Here is a 16487-nt window from a genome sequence, read left to right on the forward strand (position 1 = left end):
TTCGGTCGCTCCTGGAGCTCTCCAGCCCCCTCCATCTCCGGGCTTCCCCGGTGCAGCCCGCCACCTCTCTCGTCGCGAGCGCGGGCTCTGATTCCGGTCTCTGCGTGTGTTGCCTTTATCTCTGGCTCCAACTTCGTTCTGTGTCTGTGTCTTTCTGGCGCCCTCTGACCCGTTTGCTCCCCTCTGTGTATCTGTCTCCGTGTCTGTCTACATGTCTTTGTTTTTTGGATTTCTGTCTCTGTCCGTCTCTGTCCACCTCTGTCTCTGACTCTCTTTCTTGGCCTCTCTCCTTCCCACTCCAGACCAGACCGCTAGCTTCTTCCTCCCTTCCCTGCCCCTGCACTGTCTCCCTGGCTAGGGCTGGAGGAAGCCAAGGGAGACCTAGGAGTGGGGGCTTCGGGAGGGGCGCCTCCCCTGGACAGGGGCTATTCCCTCTTTTCCCCTTAGAAGGGAAGGGGTGTCCCAGCCAGAGCCTCAGGACATGACTCCTGGGTGACCTAGGGAGGGAACTCACACTTCCCAAGCAGTGGAGTCAGCCCAAGTTCAAGATTCCACCCTGGTGTCCTTGGGCAAGACACTTGACCCTTGTGAACTTGCCTGCCCCTTAACAGGCAGACATCTCCCCTGGCTTCCCTCACCACGTGGTAAGAAAGTCATATGAGACAGTGATTGAAAAGTGCACAGGAAACTAAAATTCTAGATAAATGGGGGAGGGAGGAAGAACAGGAGGGGACTGAGGCCAGAACAGAGAGGTGAAGGTGTCAGTGCCAGCAGAACCAATACCAGCCCAGAATTCTTTTATCTACTCCCAGCTAGCTCAGGGCCAGGCATCTCGCATCCATTATCTCCCAACAACTCCATTTTACAGAGGAGAAAACAGAGGCCCAGAGAAAGCACACAGGTGACTTTTCAGTATGATTGGAACCAGAACTGAGGACTGGCATCAGAAACCAAGAATGCCTTTGTATTTATTTTTCTTCCTTTGTGTATTTTTAGCAAGTGATACTATTTCTTTATTTACAGGAGTGATCTAAAGTTTCCTTTTGGGCATAAGTTTATATTTTTAAAAAGCAAATCAAAACATGGAATAAATATTTATGTGTTTAATGGGTTAGGTTATTATGGCAAAAATCATGGAGGTGATAAATGAATGAAGTTTAGGAAATCCAAAACTTTTGCATCTGAAACTGTGGGTGAAAGCACCCAGAACGGAGCCCCAAACCTGGGAGGGGCTCTATAATTGCTCTCAAGCTCCAAGAAAGGGTTTAGAGACACCAGGAGGCTTGAGATGATGTCATCATCAGTGAGCCAGGGGCAAATCCCCAGGCATGGAAAGCCTGCCTGTCTCAGCCTGGGCAGAGCCCCAGAAGCTGAGCCAGCAGGGAGTCAGTGGGACCCCATCCCACCAATCATGGGCCCCCAATACATCTCCCTGATTTCTAATCTCCCAAAAGCTATGAGAGATGGGCACTTCAGGTTGTGCCACATGGCCAGCATTGAGCCCCCTGTGTCTGGGTGAGCTTCCTCTAGGTATCCCCCCACCCCTACCTTGGAAGTCCAGAAATTGGCTATCAGCAAGAGGACCTGCTGCCTGGTCAGCCCTGCCACCTTCCTCCCTCACTCCTGGGCTCTGCCTTTAAGGAGAATTCAACTAAGGCACCCAGCAGCCATTGTCACCCCTGCTCCCAGGGTGCCAGCCACACCTCCTGGTGATGCCAACACAACAGGAAGGAAGCCTGAGACAGAAACTAAGATCCCCACCTTTCAGCTCTGCCGTAGCTTCCGGGGTGAGCTGAGCAAGTCGCTTTTCCTGTCTAGGCTCAGATTCCCTCTGGCAGGTTGGTTAGACTGGACAATCTCTAAATCCAGCTTAGATTCCAGGATTCAAGGACCACTCAGCTGGTAGAAAGCAGTTCATTACAGTAGATTTCTCTGTGTCTATACTTACTGTACATACCTTGTCTCCGGGGCTTCATCTCCTTATTTAAAAAAATAAGCAAATTGGACTGCTTGACTCCATGCTTCCTTTGCTCTAAGAGCTGATGATCTCATTTTATTCTCATAACAGCTTTGTAAGGTGGACAGTGCAGGCATCCCCACTGGAGATGAGGAAACCGAAGGCCAGAGACATTAATTACCTAAAGGCCAGGGTCAGAGCTGAGCTTTTTCTACTCATTCATTTATTCCATGTTTATTCGGTGTCCCCTGCCTTGAACAAGACCTGAGATTCATCAGGCATTAGAAGCTAAGTTAGAGGTGAGAAGGCCAGGAGCCCTGGAGTTTTAATTCTAACTTCCACTGACCCTTGGGGGCTCTCCTGCAGTGAGAAATGCTGAAATGGCAAAAGCACAGGAGTGTCAGGCCCTCAGTGGTGAGGGATGGAGGAGAAAGGACCAAGAAAGAACAAAATTCCAAGTCCTGCAGACAGGGGGCAGCACGGAGTCAGCTCTGACCCGCAGGGAAGGCTGGGGAATATAGCCTGAAATCTAGGTGGATACTTAAAGAGAAAGAATCTGGAACCCCTTTGCCTGTTTTGACCCCTGGACTGGAAGGATTATTATCTCAAGCCCAGGCTGAACCAAAGGTTCAGCTGTTTGACTCCTAGAGCCACTTTCAGCCCCACCTTCATCTCAGTTAAACAACGGAAAGGACTAAGAAAACTGAGGCAGTATCTTTAAACCAACAATGACACTGCCCAACATTATTATTATTTTTTAAAGGTTTTATTGGGGAATTGGGGGAGGGGAACAGTGCTGGGGAATTGGGTAAAGGGGAACAGACAAGTTGCTGTCCTCTTGTTCTTCAGTCTAGTTGTGGAGGACGTTGCTTCACTGGCCCATGTTGGTATTATCAGTGCACTCTTCCCGGCTGAGGCAGTCGGTCGCCGGCCATTGGACGGCAGCTCACGGCAGCTCTTGGAAGCTCATACCAGCTGCCAGCCACTCATGGTAGCTTACAGCAGCCCACTGCAGCGCCACTGCAGCCTACATCTGGCCGGCAGCCCAGGTCCAGGTCGAGCTGTTGTTCACCATCTTAGTTGTAGAGGGCGCAGCGTCACTGGCCCTCATGTGGGATCTGAACCAGGGCCCTGCTGCTCAGAGCTGGTGTCCCAAGCCAACTCTTAACCAATGAGCCACTCAGCCAGACCACTGCCCAACATTATTGAACACTGACTTGGTGTGAGGCTCTGGTCTAAGTGCTTTGTACGTATTGACCCATCTAATTCTCGCACAACAGCCCTACAAAGGAGAGACTTTCATTTCCACTCTACAGATGAGGTAGCTGAGGCATATATGAGTTGTGATTTGCTTAAGTGCCCACCAGCCTGGTGCAAAGCTCTTTTCAGATGAGGATGCATTCGCTCCTCTCTGCAACATCTAAACAGCATCATTAATGGCATCCTCACTCTTCAAATGAGGACTCTCCAAGCTCAGAGAGGCTTAACAACTTTACTCATTCAACAGCATTTATTGGATGCCTGCTCTGTGCCAGGAACTGTTCTAGGAACTGGGGACACAAGTAAAAAAACAAAGAGTTCTGTCCTCATGGAGCTGACATACTAGTTAGGGCAGACAGATAACAAACAATAAACATTATAAATACGTAAATTATATAGTAAGTTAGAAGGGAATGGATAAAGAGCTACAGCAGATATAAGGGGGAACAGGAGTGCCAAGGGGGAGGAGCAGTTGTGACATTAAATCGGGTATTCAGGTGAGAAGATGAGATTGGAGTGAAAATTGAGAGTGAGGGAGAGCCTGCCTGAGACCACCCAGAGAGCCAGGGAAGAACCCAGGTTGCTGTGTCTAATGCCTGGGCTTTTGAGCAGTGCACACATGCCCTCCCAGGAGCAGCTCTAACCCTAAGCCTCATCGCAGCCCTGGCTTCAGCCCCAGTCCTAGGTTCACCCCTCTAATCCTGTCCCAGCCCCTGTCCTAATGCCATCTGGAGCCTTGCCTCTGCTGCAGCCCTCATCTTCTTTATATTAGTCCTCTCTCTTAGATAGACTGACCTAATGAGCCCCTTTTATACCTATAGCTCCATCCTCAGTTGCAGGCTCTGCCCAGCAGTCAGCCCTATGCTCAGTACCCTAAGAGCTGGCCAGTCCCTGACCCAGAGGGTGTCCTCCAGCGCCAGCTGCCATTAAAGTAAGCCCTTCTGACAAAGGCCTAGCAAGCCCGCCCTGTGAGAAAACCCTATTGTCCAGGGAACAATGTCCCCATTTTGTCCTTTATTTCTAAAGGGACTTGTGAGCAGGCTCCAAGCTCAGAGAGGGAGCATGTTAATTCTTATTCTCAGCCCTGGAGAAGGCTGCAAACTAAGTGGGAGGGTCAAGGCCATCTGCTGAGGGCTGGATTCCAGAGGCCAGAGCAGATTCAGGCAGGCCCGGTCTTAGCAGCCCGGTGGCATTTCCAGAATGGAGGCAGGAAAGAAGCCATCCCTACTAAGTAGGAAAAGAACTTAGCTGTACCCAGGATGTTACAGAGAAGATCCAACCCCCCCTCACCACCACCATTCCCCCTCATCCAACACACACACACACACACACACACACACACACACACACACACACACACACAGGGCTTTCATTATTTCTGATAAAGTCTCTCTGAGGATTCAGCCACCTTCCTGCCTGTGCATCAGCCTGTCCATCCATCTCCCTGTCTTTGATGGATACATCTGAGATGGGCCTTGGAGATGCTCCCCCCTCAGGGCTGCACCACTTTAGCACCCCACTCTCTATTGGATACAAATTTAGGGACCTGAGGATGCTTTAGGGCTTGGGCCATGGTAGGTTGATATTGGCCAGATTAGGGATTACTTTAGCAGCATTCTTAAAGGCTTAGTAGGTGTCTAATCTTGCTTCCAGTCAAATACATGGAGACCTTGCCACGTATTTGTGTTCAGAACAACTGGCCTTGGGCCCCCTGCCCTTGGTTTAATGGATGGCCTTGCCTTTGGCACATCAAAGCCATGGTAGGGGTGAAAAGATATTGCTAATTGGCCTCTTGTCCACATCCTGCATCTCAGCGGAAACATAAGAGTAGAGTTGGATCTCCTTGTCAGACAAAAAATGCTTAATGAGATGTGCTGGGGAGGGACCTGAGGGGTCTTCCGTTTTATATACTGCTTAGTCACCCACCTCATACCTCTACTTACACTAAATATAACTTGGCATACAGAAGTCAGCTTTTTGGCTGGACTCCTGGACTCACCATCAACTTGGATTGCAGGCCTCAGGTGTGAAGGGTCTCCCTCAGCAAAGCCCCAGTTCTTCTCTTTCAAAGAAGTCCATTTCAAAGGAATCATGACTCCTTCTTGTAGGAATTTACTAATGACTAAAAGAAATGGCCAACTATTCCACAATTTTGAAAATGTCCCACCGGTTTCCTAAAAAGCAGCCTTGCAGGCACCCGGTTTGAATTCCAAGATTCAACAGACTATGTCATAACCAACTCCTCCACCAGTGGCTATTTCAGAATTGCCACCTTCCCAGCCAGGAGCCCGAGGTCCACCCATGTTCCACTCTCCTCCTCAGCCTCAGCAGTTCTGCATTGTAGGGTCTACTCCATGCAACATCGCACTTCTGGTCCCAGGTTCTTTATCAGTTAGCATCTTGTAAGTAACAGAAAATCCAACTCTGCAAAGTGTTTTTAAAAATAATGGAAATTTAAATGAGATGGAAAAATCTACCTTCAGGAGAGGCTTTCCCCAGTGGCTCAGTGATGTAATCAGGACCTGGTTTTTCTATCTTTCCATTTCTCAGCTCCTTTTCCCCCCTCTTGGCCCAGGCAGAGGTTCCTAAGTGACATATGGAAATCTATTTCCTCAAATAAACACAAGTATTAGACTTGAATGTTATGGACTAAACCTCCATCAGGGACTCCCTAATCCAGCCACCGCAATGATTGACTTAAGCCAATCCAGGCCCACCAATGGAGACCAGATGAAATCCAACCCACCCAGTCTGCTCTGGAGGAAGAGGGAAGTGGGTGCTATGGAATCAACTCACAAATATCCCCTTCCCAGTGGCTTTAGGATTTGGGCAAGTACCCACACTCTTGCATTTCCCAGCTTCATGCTGGCCAAAGCACTTTGAGATAAATTATAACAAAAATATTTCTATATGTGTAAAGTACAATATGTTTTTAAATATATAAATCATCGGTGTTCATGCTAGAAAGTTTAAATGCATAAATACAAAGTAGATTAAAATTCCTTGGAATCTCATCACACAGAGATAGCCCATTGAACACCCTTGGTATTTATCTTTCCAGATTACAAAACCCAACAAAAACACTAAAAGAATGGGATTGTAGGATACATATTGAGGGCCCCTGCTTTTCTCAATATATAAACATTTTCCCCAATCATGTCCAGGGTTTTAAGCCCTCTGGATGCATTATCTCATTTTCTCCTCTGGGTAGGTGTTATTACGATCCCCATTCTACAGATAATGAAACGGAGGCTTGGAGATCAACTCAAGAGCAGGCAACCAGCACGCGGCCCCCAGCCCAGGTCCTAACCATGGTGCCTCACAGTCTCTGTGTGGGGGCGGGATGATGTACTGCTGCTCATTCATGATGTGCCCAGCAAGCGCTTCTGGAAGGTGAGAGTGGCGCCTCCAGCACAGTCCAGTCCCCTTTGCAGCCTCCTCCTAGGTGGTTCCAGAGGTCTCTGCACCCTCAAGAGGAAGGAAGATCCGTAGGTTTAATATTTACCACCCCAAAGTGCAGTGTCATGGAAACCCAGGGACTCGGGACTCTCCCTCTACCTCTGGGTGCTCAGGGCAGGGTGGGCAGAGGGCAAACACTCTACCTCAACAGCCAGCTTCTCTAGTTTTCTGTGAGGATGCAGAGCTTGAGTGAGCATGTGACGGGTGAGTTCAGAAGGCCTGAGCCCCCACCTCGCAGCAGTCTCACCCAAAAAAGCTATAGTAAGGGACAGTGGCCCAGACTCTGAAGTCAGACTGCCTAGGTTCAAATCTGGTTCCTCTAGCTGTGTGACCTTGAGCAAGTGAGCCTATCTATGCCTTGATTTCTTCAGCTGTGAAATGAGAATAATAAGACCTAACACATGGAGTTGTTGAGAGGTTTAAATAATACGCATAAACCCCTTGGAAGGGTATATGACACAGAACAAGCATTCAATAAATATCAGCTATTGCTATTATTATTTTATTATATATTTGGATTAATAAATTTCTAGTTGCAGGTAATAGAAAATACTCCTGCTGGACTAACAGGAAAAAGGAATTTATTAAAAGGAGGTTCGTCCATGACAGCCCCGGGCAGGGAGGCAGTCAGGCTCCAGAGAGACTGGAAGCAGAGATTTGATCATTCACTAATCCAGACCATTTTCTGTCTCTAAGTTTCTACTCTCTGATCCTGCTTTATTTTCCTCTCCCTGCAGACCCACTTTCTCCTTCTCCCAGTCTTTGCAGCAGGACCTGGCCTCCCCAAGAGCTGCCTAGCAAGTGCATCAGGGCATTGCAGTTCCAGTGCCCAGGAGAGACAATTGGATTGGCCCAGCTGGGTTACATGTCCACTCCTTGACCAATCAACTATGGATGGGGGCGGGGTCATGCAGTGCCAACATGGCAGCTCTTAAGAAGAGATTGGCCTGTGTAGACCGGAAGCCCAGATAAAGAGATTCTGTCATTCCATTTCCCATTGTTGCAAACCACTTTCACTCCTTGATTCTCAATCTGAGAGGACTCACTCTCATCTTTACCACACTTACTTGGAGGGCCTACTGCAGGTGTACCCAACACTCTGGGTAGCCATCACAGGATACCCTTTCACACCCACCTTGACACAGATGATTGGATCAGGTTCAGCCAACCCCTAGACTTGTCTCCTGACTCCACAATCAGAATCAGCAAACTCCACAAACTCTGAGGGAAGGGCAGTTGTTGACCAAGAGAGATTAAAGTTCAAATTCTCCTGGGTACTGGGGGCCATGTGGAGCCATGTGGAATCTGAGGAAATTGAGCATGCCAGCTGAGAGACAGGCGAAGAGAACGTTGCTCAGAGAAACTGAGGTGAGAGTGACCTGCAGCCTAAGACACTGAGCAAGTAACTACAGTCTCCAACTTTCCAATTCCCACTTCCAGCACCAGACGACCCTGGCCCGTTCCTGCTCCCGGGGAGATCCTGGAATTTCTAGTTACAGCCTCACAATCCCTCCCCATTCAAGTTTTTGTTTTGTGTTGCAAAAATACCCTACCCAGGAAAATTTACTTTCTTATTTCTCTCTAAAATGAGCCACAAATAATCCAACTTTCTCATTTCTTTAGGAAGAGAAGAAGGCGCCACCAACCCACCCTCTTATTTTTCCTACTCAAAGCCCATGGACATGTGCACATGTGTGTGCCTAGAGCAATCACCAGAATCACATCCATTTAAGGACACTTTCAAAGCTGGCTGGCACCACAATACCTTCCTTGTCCCAATATCATCTGATTTCCCTCAGGAGGGAGGGGACAGAAAGTAACTTGTTCAAAATGTCTTGTTGAAACAATCACTATGGCCACCAACCCCATAGTGTGGGCACTGCATCCCTGAGGGCAGTAGGGGGGCGGTGTCCCCAGAGTTGGGAGGGGGTCTTCTCCGGGCCTCAGAACTGGGCTGGTTGTGGCATGTCAAAGCGGGGATGAAGTATGACTTTCAGGAAAATATTTGCTCCAAAGCACCTGTCCTGGTGCTTCTGCACTTAGATACAGAAGCTGTTCAAAGACCAAGCAACCATTCAATGAGGAGGAGGAGGGTCCGAATCTGCCATGCATGCCACCTGCCGAGCTCTCTTTCCCACACCATCTCCCCACCACACCAAAGGTCAACCAAGATCTGGCTCCACCCTCTTCTCTCCTCCAACAAATCTTCAACAAATTAAATTAAATTAATTAAATTACATATGCACTAGTTCCCCACCCCCCCCCCCCATTTGCAGGAACCACTGGTAACACTGAAATATCATCTCGGCCCCCATCCTGCTCTGACGGACTAGAAATGAGGTGTCTCATAGCTACTGTGTGTTATGATAATGAATGGTAGACTATTTTATTCCTTATTCTTGTGCTGTTTATACACCTGTGCTTCCTGATCTCTCCATGTCCCCAACAGAGAGGGTCTGTGTGGAGTAAACTCTGACAACCACGTGCTGGAAATCCAGCTGATGCTGGGGAGACGGGAACAGGTCCCTGATTGGCTGGCTAAAAGGCTGTGTCAGACTGACAGCACACCTCCTGATAGGTAACATGTCAACATTCTGAGCCTGAGCTTCACGGCAGTCCCTGGACTAGGCCCGGTCATCCCTTTCCCTCACATCCACCCTCCCTTAGCAACCAGTAGTTAGGCTAAAAAATGTGCCCAGGGCACCATGAAAGTAGAAGAACTCCCAAATTCAAACAAAACCCAAGAACAGGGCCGGCCGAGTGGCTCAGCTGGTTAAGAGCATGCTTGGGAGCAACAGCTCTGAGCAGCAGGGCTGCGGTTCAGATCCCACATTGAGGGCCAGTGATGCTCACCTTCTACAGCTAAGATGATGAACAACAGCTCGACCTGGAGCTGGGCTGCTGTGAGTTTCCAGCGACGGTGTAGGCTGCAGCGGGGCTGCAGTGGGCTGCCGTGAGCTACGTGAGTGGCTGGCAGCCAGCATGAGCGGCTGGTAGCCGGTGTGAGCTACCGGGAGCCACTGTGAGCGGCTGACCAACGACCGGCGACAGATTGCCTCATCCGGGAAGAGCACAATCATCATACCAACATGGGCCAGTGAAGCAACATCCTCCACAACTAGACTGAAGAACAAAACAGCAATTTGTTTACCTGTCTGTTCCCCTTCCCCGATTCCCCAATGCTATTACCTGCCCAATTCCCCAATAAAATCTTTAAAAAAAAAACCAACCAAGAACAAAAGTTCATTTTGACAACCTTATCCAGAATTTTGCAATGAGTACATTTAAAATCCAGAAGTATAATCTAGTTTTAATTTTGGCAAACCTGTTAGGTATGTATCTATGGTTTGATGTTATTTGTATTTCAGAGTACCTGGGGAGAGGTTGGTAAAGGGTGCCATAGTGCTCAGCCATCTAAAGGTCTACAGTGGGCCCTGGTGCTGGGAGGCACATCCCCAACCTTGGAACTGGTGGCCCAAGTCATCACCTCTGCCTCTCTCTCTCGGTGCAAGGTCTTGCTGCTTTATCAGTGTCCCTTAAAATATCCTATGACCTTAGTTGCAAAATAACACAACTCATCCAGTGTCAACTGAATCCGACTGGTTTTGTTTATGTTAATTTTTTTCCCAGGAACTGGGGTGGGAGGGAAGAAAACAGTTTGGGCAGAAAACAATATCAAGGTTGTTAATTGCTATTTGATCCCAAGTAGGTCCTTTGCCAGCTGACCCCAGGCCAAAAGAAAAATTCTCATCTCTAGGGCATTTTGGAAATTGGTGCGGTGGGGATTCCACAGACAGTTGCCAGTCTGTGGCACCCTCTTACTTAACTCTAGATAGTAGTTGTTGGCATGTCCGCATGTCACTACCTGTACTTTTACTTGGTTGATACGCTTCTTCAAGTGGATGCACTTTTTCCTCTTTTTTTTAAATAATAAATTTATTAAATAGCTAAATTTTACAGAATAAATTATAATTAGGCTGTGTTTTCTTTGAGCAAATGGTGTTAATGTAATTTTATTTTTATTTTTAAAAGATTTTTATTAAAATATAGCTAACATAGAACATTATGTTAGTTTCAGGTACACACCATAGTTTTTCAACATTTATATATCTAAAGAAGTGATCACCATAAGTCTAGCAACCACCTGACACCATTTAATGCCATCACAATATTATTGACTATATTCCCTATTCTTTACATTATATCCCAAATGACTCATTTGTTTTATACCTGAAAATTTGAATCTCTTATTCCCCTTCACCTTACCTCCCCTTCTTTAATTTTTCAATTACAGTTGACACTTTTTCCTCTTTTTAAAAAAACTCCAATAGATTTATTTTAGAATGAAATCTCTGTTGTAAATGGAAAACCAATCTCATTTGCCACAAATAGAAGGTAACCATGACTATAGAGTCAGTGAATTCTAGCGTGGATCTGTGGCCTGCCAAAGACTTTTAGCAAGTGGTAGGGGGAGGTGTTGAAGATCTATTGGCCCAGATAGCTTGAAATAAAATTGAAAAAAGAAAGCCTTCTCGATATGTGATTCAAGGCTAAGACCATATCTGGTACCACCCCAAATATTGGGTTGTCGGAAAAGCCATGACACATTTTTGCAACGCGAAACATAGAAAAAAATACGTCATGTCTTTTTTGACAACCCAACAGTTTCCTACTCTGGGTTCTGTGAAGCTGTTCTCTCCTGGGGGAGAGAAATGGGTTGATGTCCTTTGTTACCCACTAAACACCTAGCCGAATGTCTTACATACACTGAGTGCTCAGTAAATGCTTCATGTTGGGTGCCCTGAAGTGCTCAATAAATGCTTCATGTTGGGTGCCCTGTGTGCCACAGCAGCCTGCCAGGCCCGAGACAGACCCAGTCAGGGGTCAGCTTCTCCCACAGACCTCTAACTGGGTGAAGGGTGAGGGGGGAGCCGGTGGATAAGAGTGGGAGCAGAGCCTCACTGTCTTGAACTGCTGCCGGGAGCTGGGGTCTTAACAAGCAAGGTGGGACTAGGGTGAAAGAACCCCCACTTACCTCCCCCTAGTCTGACACAGAGGGCTCAGGCTGAAGGGTTGGATAGCCACATTGGAACCTTGCCCCTGCCACTTGCTGGCTGTGTGTCTTTGAGCAAAAGTACTCCCTTCTCTGAACCTCAACTGGGAATTCAAATCGATCTAGTAATTAAATTCTCACAATAGGCATCAAGGCCTAACATAGTCCCTGGCACATAGTAGATACTCATAAAAGTTTACCTTCCCTTTCCTTTTTGTCCCAGCACTTGGATTTTCCCAGTGGAGGAAGGGACTGCTACTCCTAATTTGACCCCTGAATCTGAGGTTGCCAAGATGTGGACAAGAGTGAGTGGGTAAAGTATCACCTCCATGGCCCGCAACCTGCAGGCGATGCGCCAGCCTCAGCAGAGGATCACTGGTTACTAAGCACCCACTGTGTGCCAGGCACCGCCCACTGTCAGCAGAGTGGCTGCCACCCAGGATATTTTTATACTCTCAGGAAACTGTTTCTTGGCTTCATTCTCGCTGGCTCTGTCTTCCATATGAAGTGCGAAATTGCTTCCAGAATGCCCAGATGTGGATGCTCCCAGATCCTAAGCAATGGAGCATTTCTAACCGCCCACCCCCCAAACCCCATTACACATACACCAGCTGGAAGTTTCCTCAGGAACAGTAGGTGTTCAGCCCTCCCCACCTCATCCAGCTGTCTGGCCATAACCAGTCCTTCTACCTCACAGAACCTTGGCTTTTTCAACTCAAAATAGAGATAACAGTACCCAACTCCTCCCCAACCGCTCACCCCAGTTCCCTCTGGAGTTCTTATCTCGCTGGCACTGCCTTTCATCTGTGGCTCACACCCTAAATCTGGGTTTCCTCCTCGTCCCTCCCTCGCCATGTCCAGATCATCTCCACATCCTGCTTGTTTTACCCGATAAATCCCTAAATATTTCTAAATTCTCATCACTCCCCTCCATCTCCACCACAACCATCCTGCACCATCCAGTTCCTGACCAAGAGGACGGCAAGGCCTCTCTGTGGTCTCAGGACGTAACACTGCTCTCTCTTCTAAGGACCAATATGACCACGTTATGCTCCTGCTCCCACCCTTGCCTAAGAGCCATCCATTGCCTAAGGGTCCTCCTTGCTCTTGTGCTAAAGACCTGATTTCTAACCATGGTTGACTGGGCCTTGTTGGTCTAGTCCTCACCACCTTCAGCTACACCTGGCTCCTTCCTGTAGCACCTGGGGCTTCCTTTGGGTCCTTGAATGTACCATGCATTTTCATGTCCTGTCTCTTCTATCTGGAATGCCTTCCTCTGCTCCCTAACCTTGCCTCAGTCTGTCCTGTTTACTCAGTTCTCAGCCAGAGTGTCACCTCCTCTCAGACGTCCTCCCTGATCAGAAGTCCTGGGAGAGTCAGGGCCTTCATTATACCATCTCGGAGCACTGGGTATGTCTTCTTACCCTTACTCTAGTATTTGATTAACACCTGTCTTCCATCTTACCCCATCTTCCCCTCTTGACTGTGACCTTCATGCAGGGACAGTGGCTGTTTCAGTTCACATTGTTTCTCCAGAGCTTAGCACCTGACACACAGTAGGTGCTCAATAAGCATTTGTTGGGTGAATACATGATTGAGTGAAGGTGGTTTTGAGAATTGAATAAGGAAGAGAGAGGGGGAGATAGAGAGGGAATTAATGTTTAGTAGGTGCCCACATGGTGCTAGGTGCTTCAGGTATATTGTTCTAAAGTTTTTCACAAATAACTTGTTCTACATTTGAGAAAACCTAGACTCAGAGATATTAGGTAATTTGTCCATAGTACACAGCTAACAAATGGTAGTTAGGATAAGAGCAGGGTTTATTTGGCTCCAATGTTAATGATCTCCCTACTTCCCCCATCTGCCTCCAAGCTAAAAAAAGGGAAGGGAATGTGTTTTGTAAATTCTTGACATAAATATTAGTCCTTTATGACCTTCCCCAGAGCTACTGTTACCATAGATGTGGAGGGAGGTAGGGGAGAGGCAGGAAAGAGAAAATCTTAGGGGTGATGAATATGTTCTAGATCTTGTGTGGGGCGGTAGTAACACAGATGTATATATTCATTGTAATTCATTGAAATGTACACCTAAGATTTGTGAATCTCACCTCCAGTTCAAAAACAGCTGTAAAGGTCATTATTGGTACAATTGGAAAAATTTGAAAAGTCATGTCAGATAATAATACTGTAATATTATTGTATCAATGCTTACTGGTAAATGCTTAGATGTCAAATGTTAACCATAGAGTTACCATGTGACCCAGCGATTCACTCCGAAGTATATACCCAAGAGATTTGAAAGCATATGTCCACACAAAAACTTACACATAAATGTTCATAGCAACATATTCAGAATAGCCCAAAAGAGGAAATAACACAAATGTCCATCAACTGATGAATGGATCAATAAAATGTGTTTTTTTTAAAAACGTATAAAGGACATTAATAAATAATTTTCAAAGAAATAAAATCTCAACCTTAAAAACAATAAAATGTGGTATATCCATCTAATGGGATATTATTTGGCAATAAAAAGATATAAAGAGGGGCTGGCCAAGTGGCTCAGTTGGCTAAGAGCTCACTCAAGAGTGCGAGCTCTGAGCAACAGCGGTTCGAGTCCCAGCCCAAGCTGAGCAGCTGCTGAGCTGCCAACAGGTGGCAAGATGGCTCAGCTAAAAAAAAAAAAAGATATAAAGAGATGCAGATCCCTACATTAAAAAATAAGAAAGATCTCAACTCAATAATTGAAATTTCCACCTTAAAGAACTAGAAACAGAGGAGCAAACTAACCTCAAAGTGATCACAAGGAAGGAAAAAATAAAGATTAAAGTGGAGATAAATGAAATAGAGAGCACAACATGAGAGAGCTCATGAAACCAAAAGTTTGTCCTTTGGAAAGATCGACCTTCTTGACAAAAAGGTTGATAAGCTTTTAGCTAGACTGACCAGGAAAAAAAAAAACAAAGACTCAAATTACTAATATCAGGAAAAAAAAAAAGGATTACAGGAGAATACTATGAACAATCGTATGCCAACAAATTAGAGAACGTAGATAAAATGGACAAATTCCAGGAAAGATACACACTGCCAAAACTGAATAAAAAAAAAGAGGAAATCTGAATAGACAGGTTTCAATAGAGATTGAATCAGTAAGCAAAATATTCCCAACAAAGAAAAGCCTAGGACAAGATGGCTTTACTGGTGAATTATATCAGCAGTTTAAGGAAGAACTAACACCAATCCTTTCCAAAACTCTTCCAAAAAATAAAGGAGGAGAGAACACTTCCCAACTCATTCTATGAGGCCAGCATTACCCTGATATCAAAACCAAAGACATTATACGAAAATTACAGACCAATATCCCTTATGAATATACATGCAAAAACCTTCAACAAAATACCAGCAAACCAAATACACCATGATTCAATGGGATTTATACAAGGAATACAGAATTGGTTTAACATACAAAAATCAATCAACGTAATACACCGTATTAATACAATAAAGTAACGAAACCACATGATCATCTAAACTGATGGAAAAAAAAAAACATTTGAAAAGACCCAAAATCTTTTCATGAGAAAAACACCCAACAAACTAGGAAAATGAGGAAAATTTTCTCAAGCTGACAAAGGGCATTTAAGAGAAATCCAAAGCTAACATCATACCGGTGATACTTTCTCCCTAAAATCAGGAACAAGACAAGAATGTCTTCTCTCACTACTCCAACATTTTACTGGGGGTTCTAGTCATAGCAGTTCGGCAAGAAAAAGAAATAAAAGACATCCATATTGGAAAGGAAGAAATAAAACTATCTTTATTCTCAAATAGCATGATCTTACATATAGAAATTCCTAAGAAATCCACTAGGAAACTATTAGAACTAATAAATTTAGCAAGGTTGAAGAATATAAAATCAGTAAAATATTGTATTTCTATTCATAAAGCAATAAACAATCCAAAACTGAAATGAATAAAATAATTCCACTATATTATCATCAAAGAGACCAAAATACTTGGGAATAAATTTAACCAAGGAGATACAAAACTTAAACACTAAAAACTACAAAACATGGTTGAAAGAAATTAAAGAACCCCTAAATAAATAGAAAGATATCCCATGTTCATGGATTGAAAGACTTAATATTTATAAGATGGCACTACTCCTCAGATTGATCTACAGATTCAAAGCATTCCTTATGAAAATTCCAACTGCTTTTCTGCAGAAATCGACAAGCAGATCCTAATATTCATACAAAAACTAAGGAGGCCCCAAATAGCCAAAACAACCTTGAAAAAGACGAACAAATTTTGAGGACTCACAATTCCTGATACCCAAACTTACTACAAAGTTACAGTACTCAAGACAGTGTGGTACTGGCATAAGGGATAGACATAGAGATCAGTGGAATCAAATTGAGAGTCCAGGAATAAACCCAAAAATCTATGGTCAATTGATTTTCTACGAGAGTGCCAATCCCATTCAATGTGGAAAGTATAGTCTTTTCAACAAATGGTGCTGGGATACCTGAACATCCACAGGCAAAAGAATGACCCTTACCACACAACATATGTAAAATTAAGTGAAAATGGATCAAAGACCAAAATGTAAGAGCTAAAACTATAAAATTCCTGGGAGAAAACATAGGAGTAAATTTTCATGACCTTGGACTTGGCAATAAATTCTTAGATATGACACCAAAAGCACAAGCAACATAAGAAAAGATAAATAAGTTGGGCTTTATTAACATTAAACACT

The sequence above is a fragment of the Hipposideros armiger genome, unplaced genomic scaffold (assembly GCF_001890085.2).
Source record: "Hipposideros armiger isolate ML-2016 unplaced genomic scaffold, ASM189008v1 scaffold_540, whole genome shotgun sequence".
Lineage (NCBI taxonomy): Eukaryota > Metazoa > Chordata > Mammalia > Chiroptera > Hipposideridae > Hipposideros > Hipposideros armiger.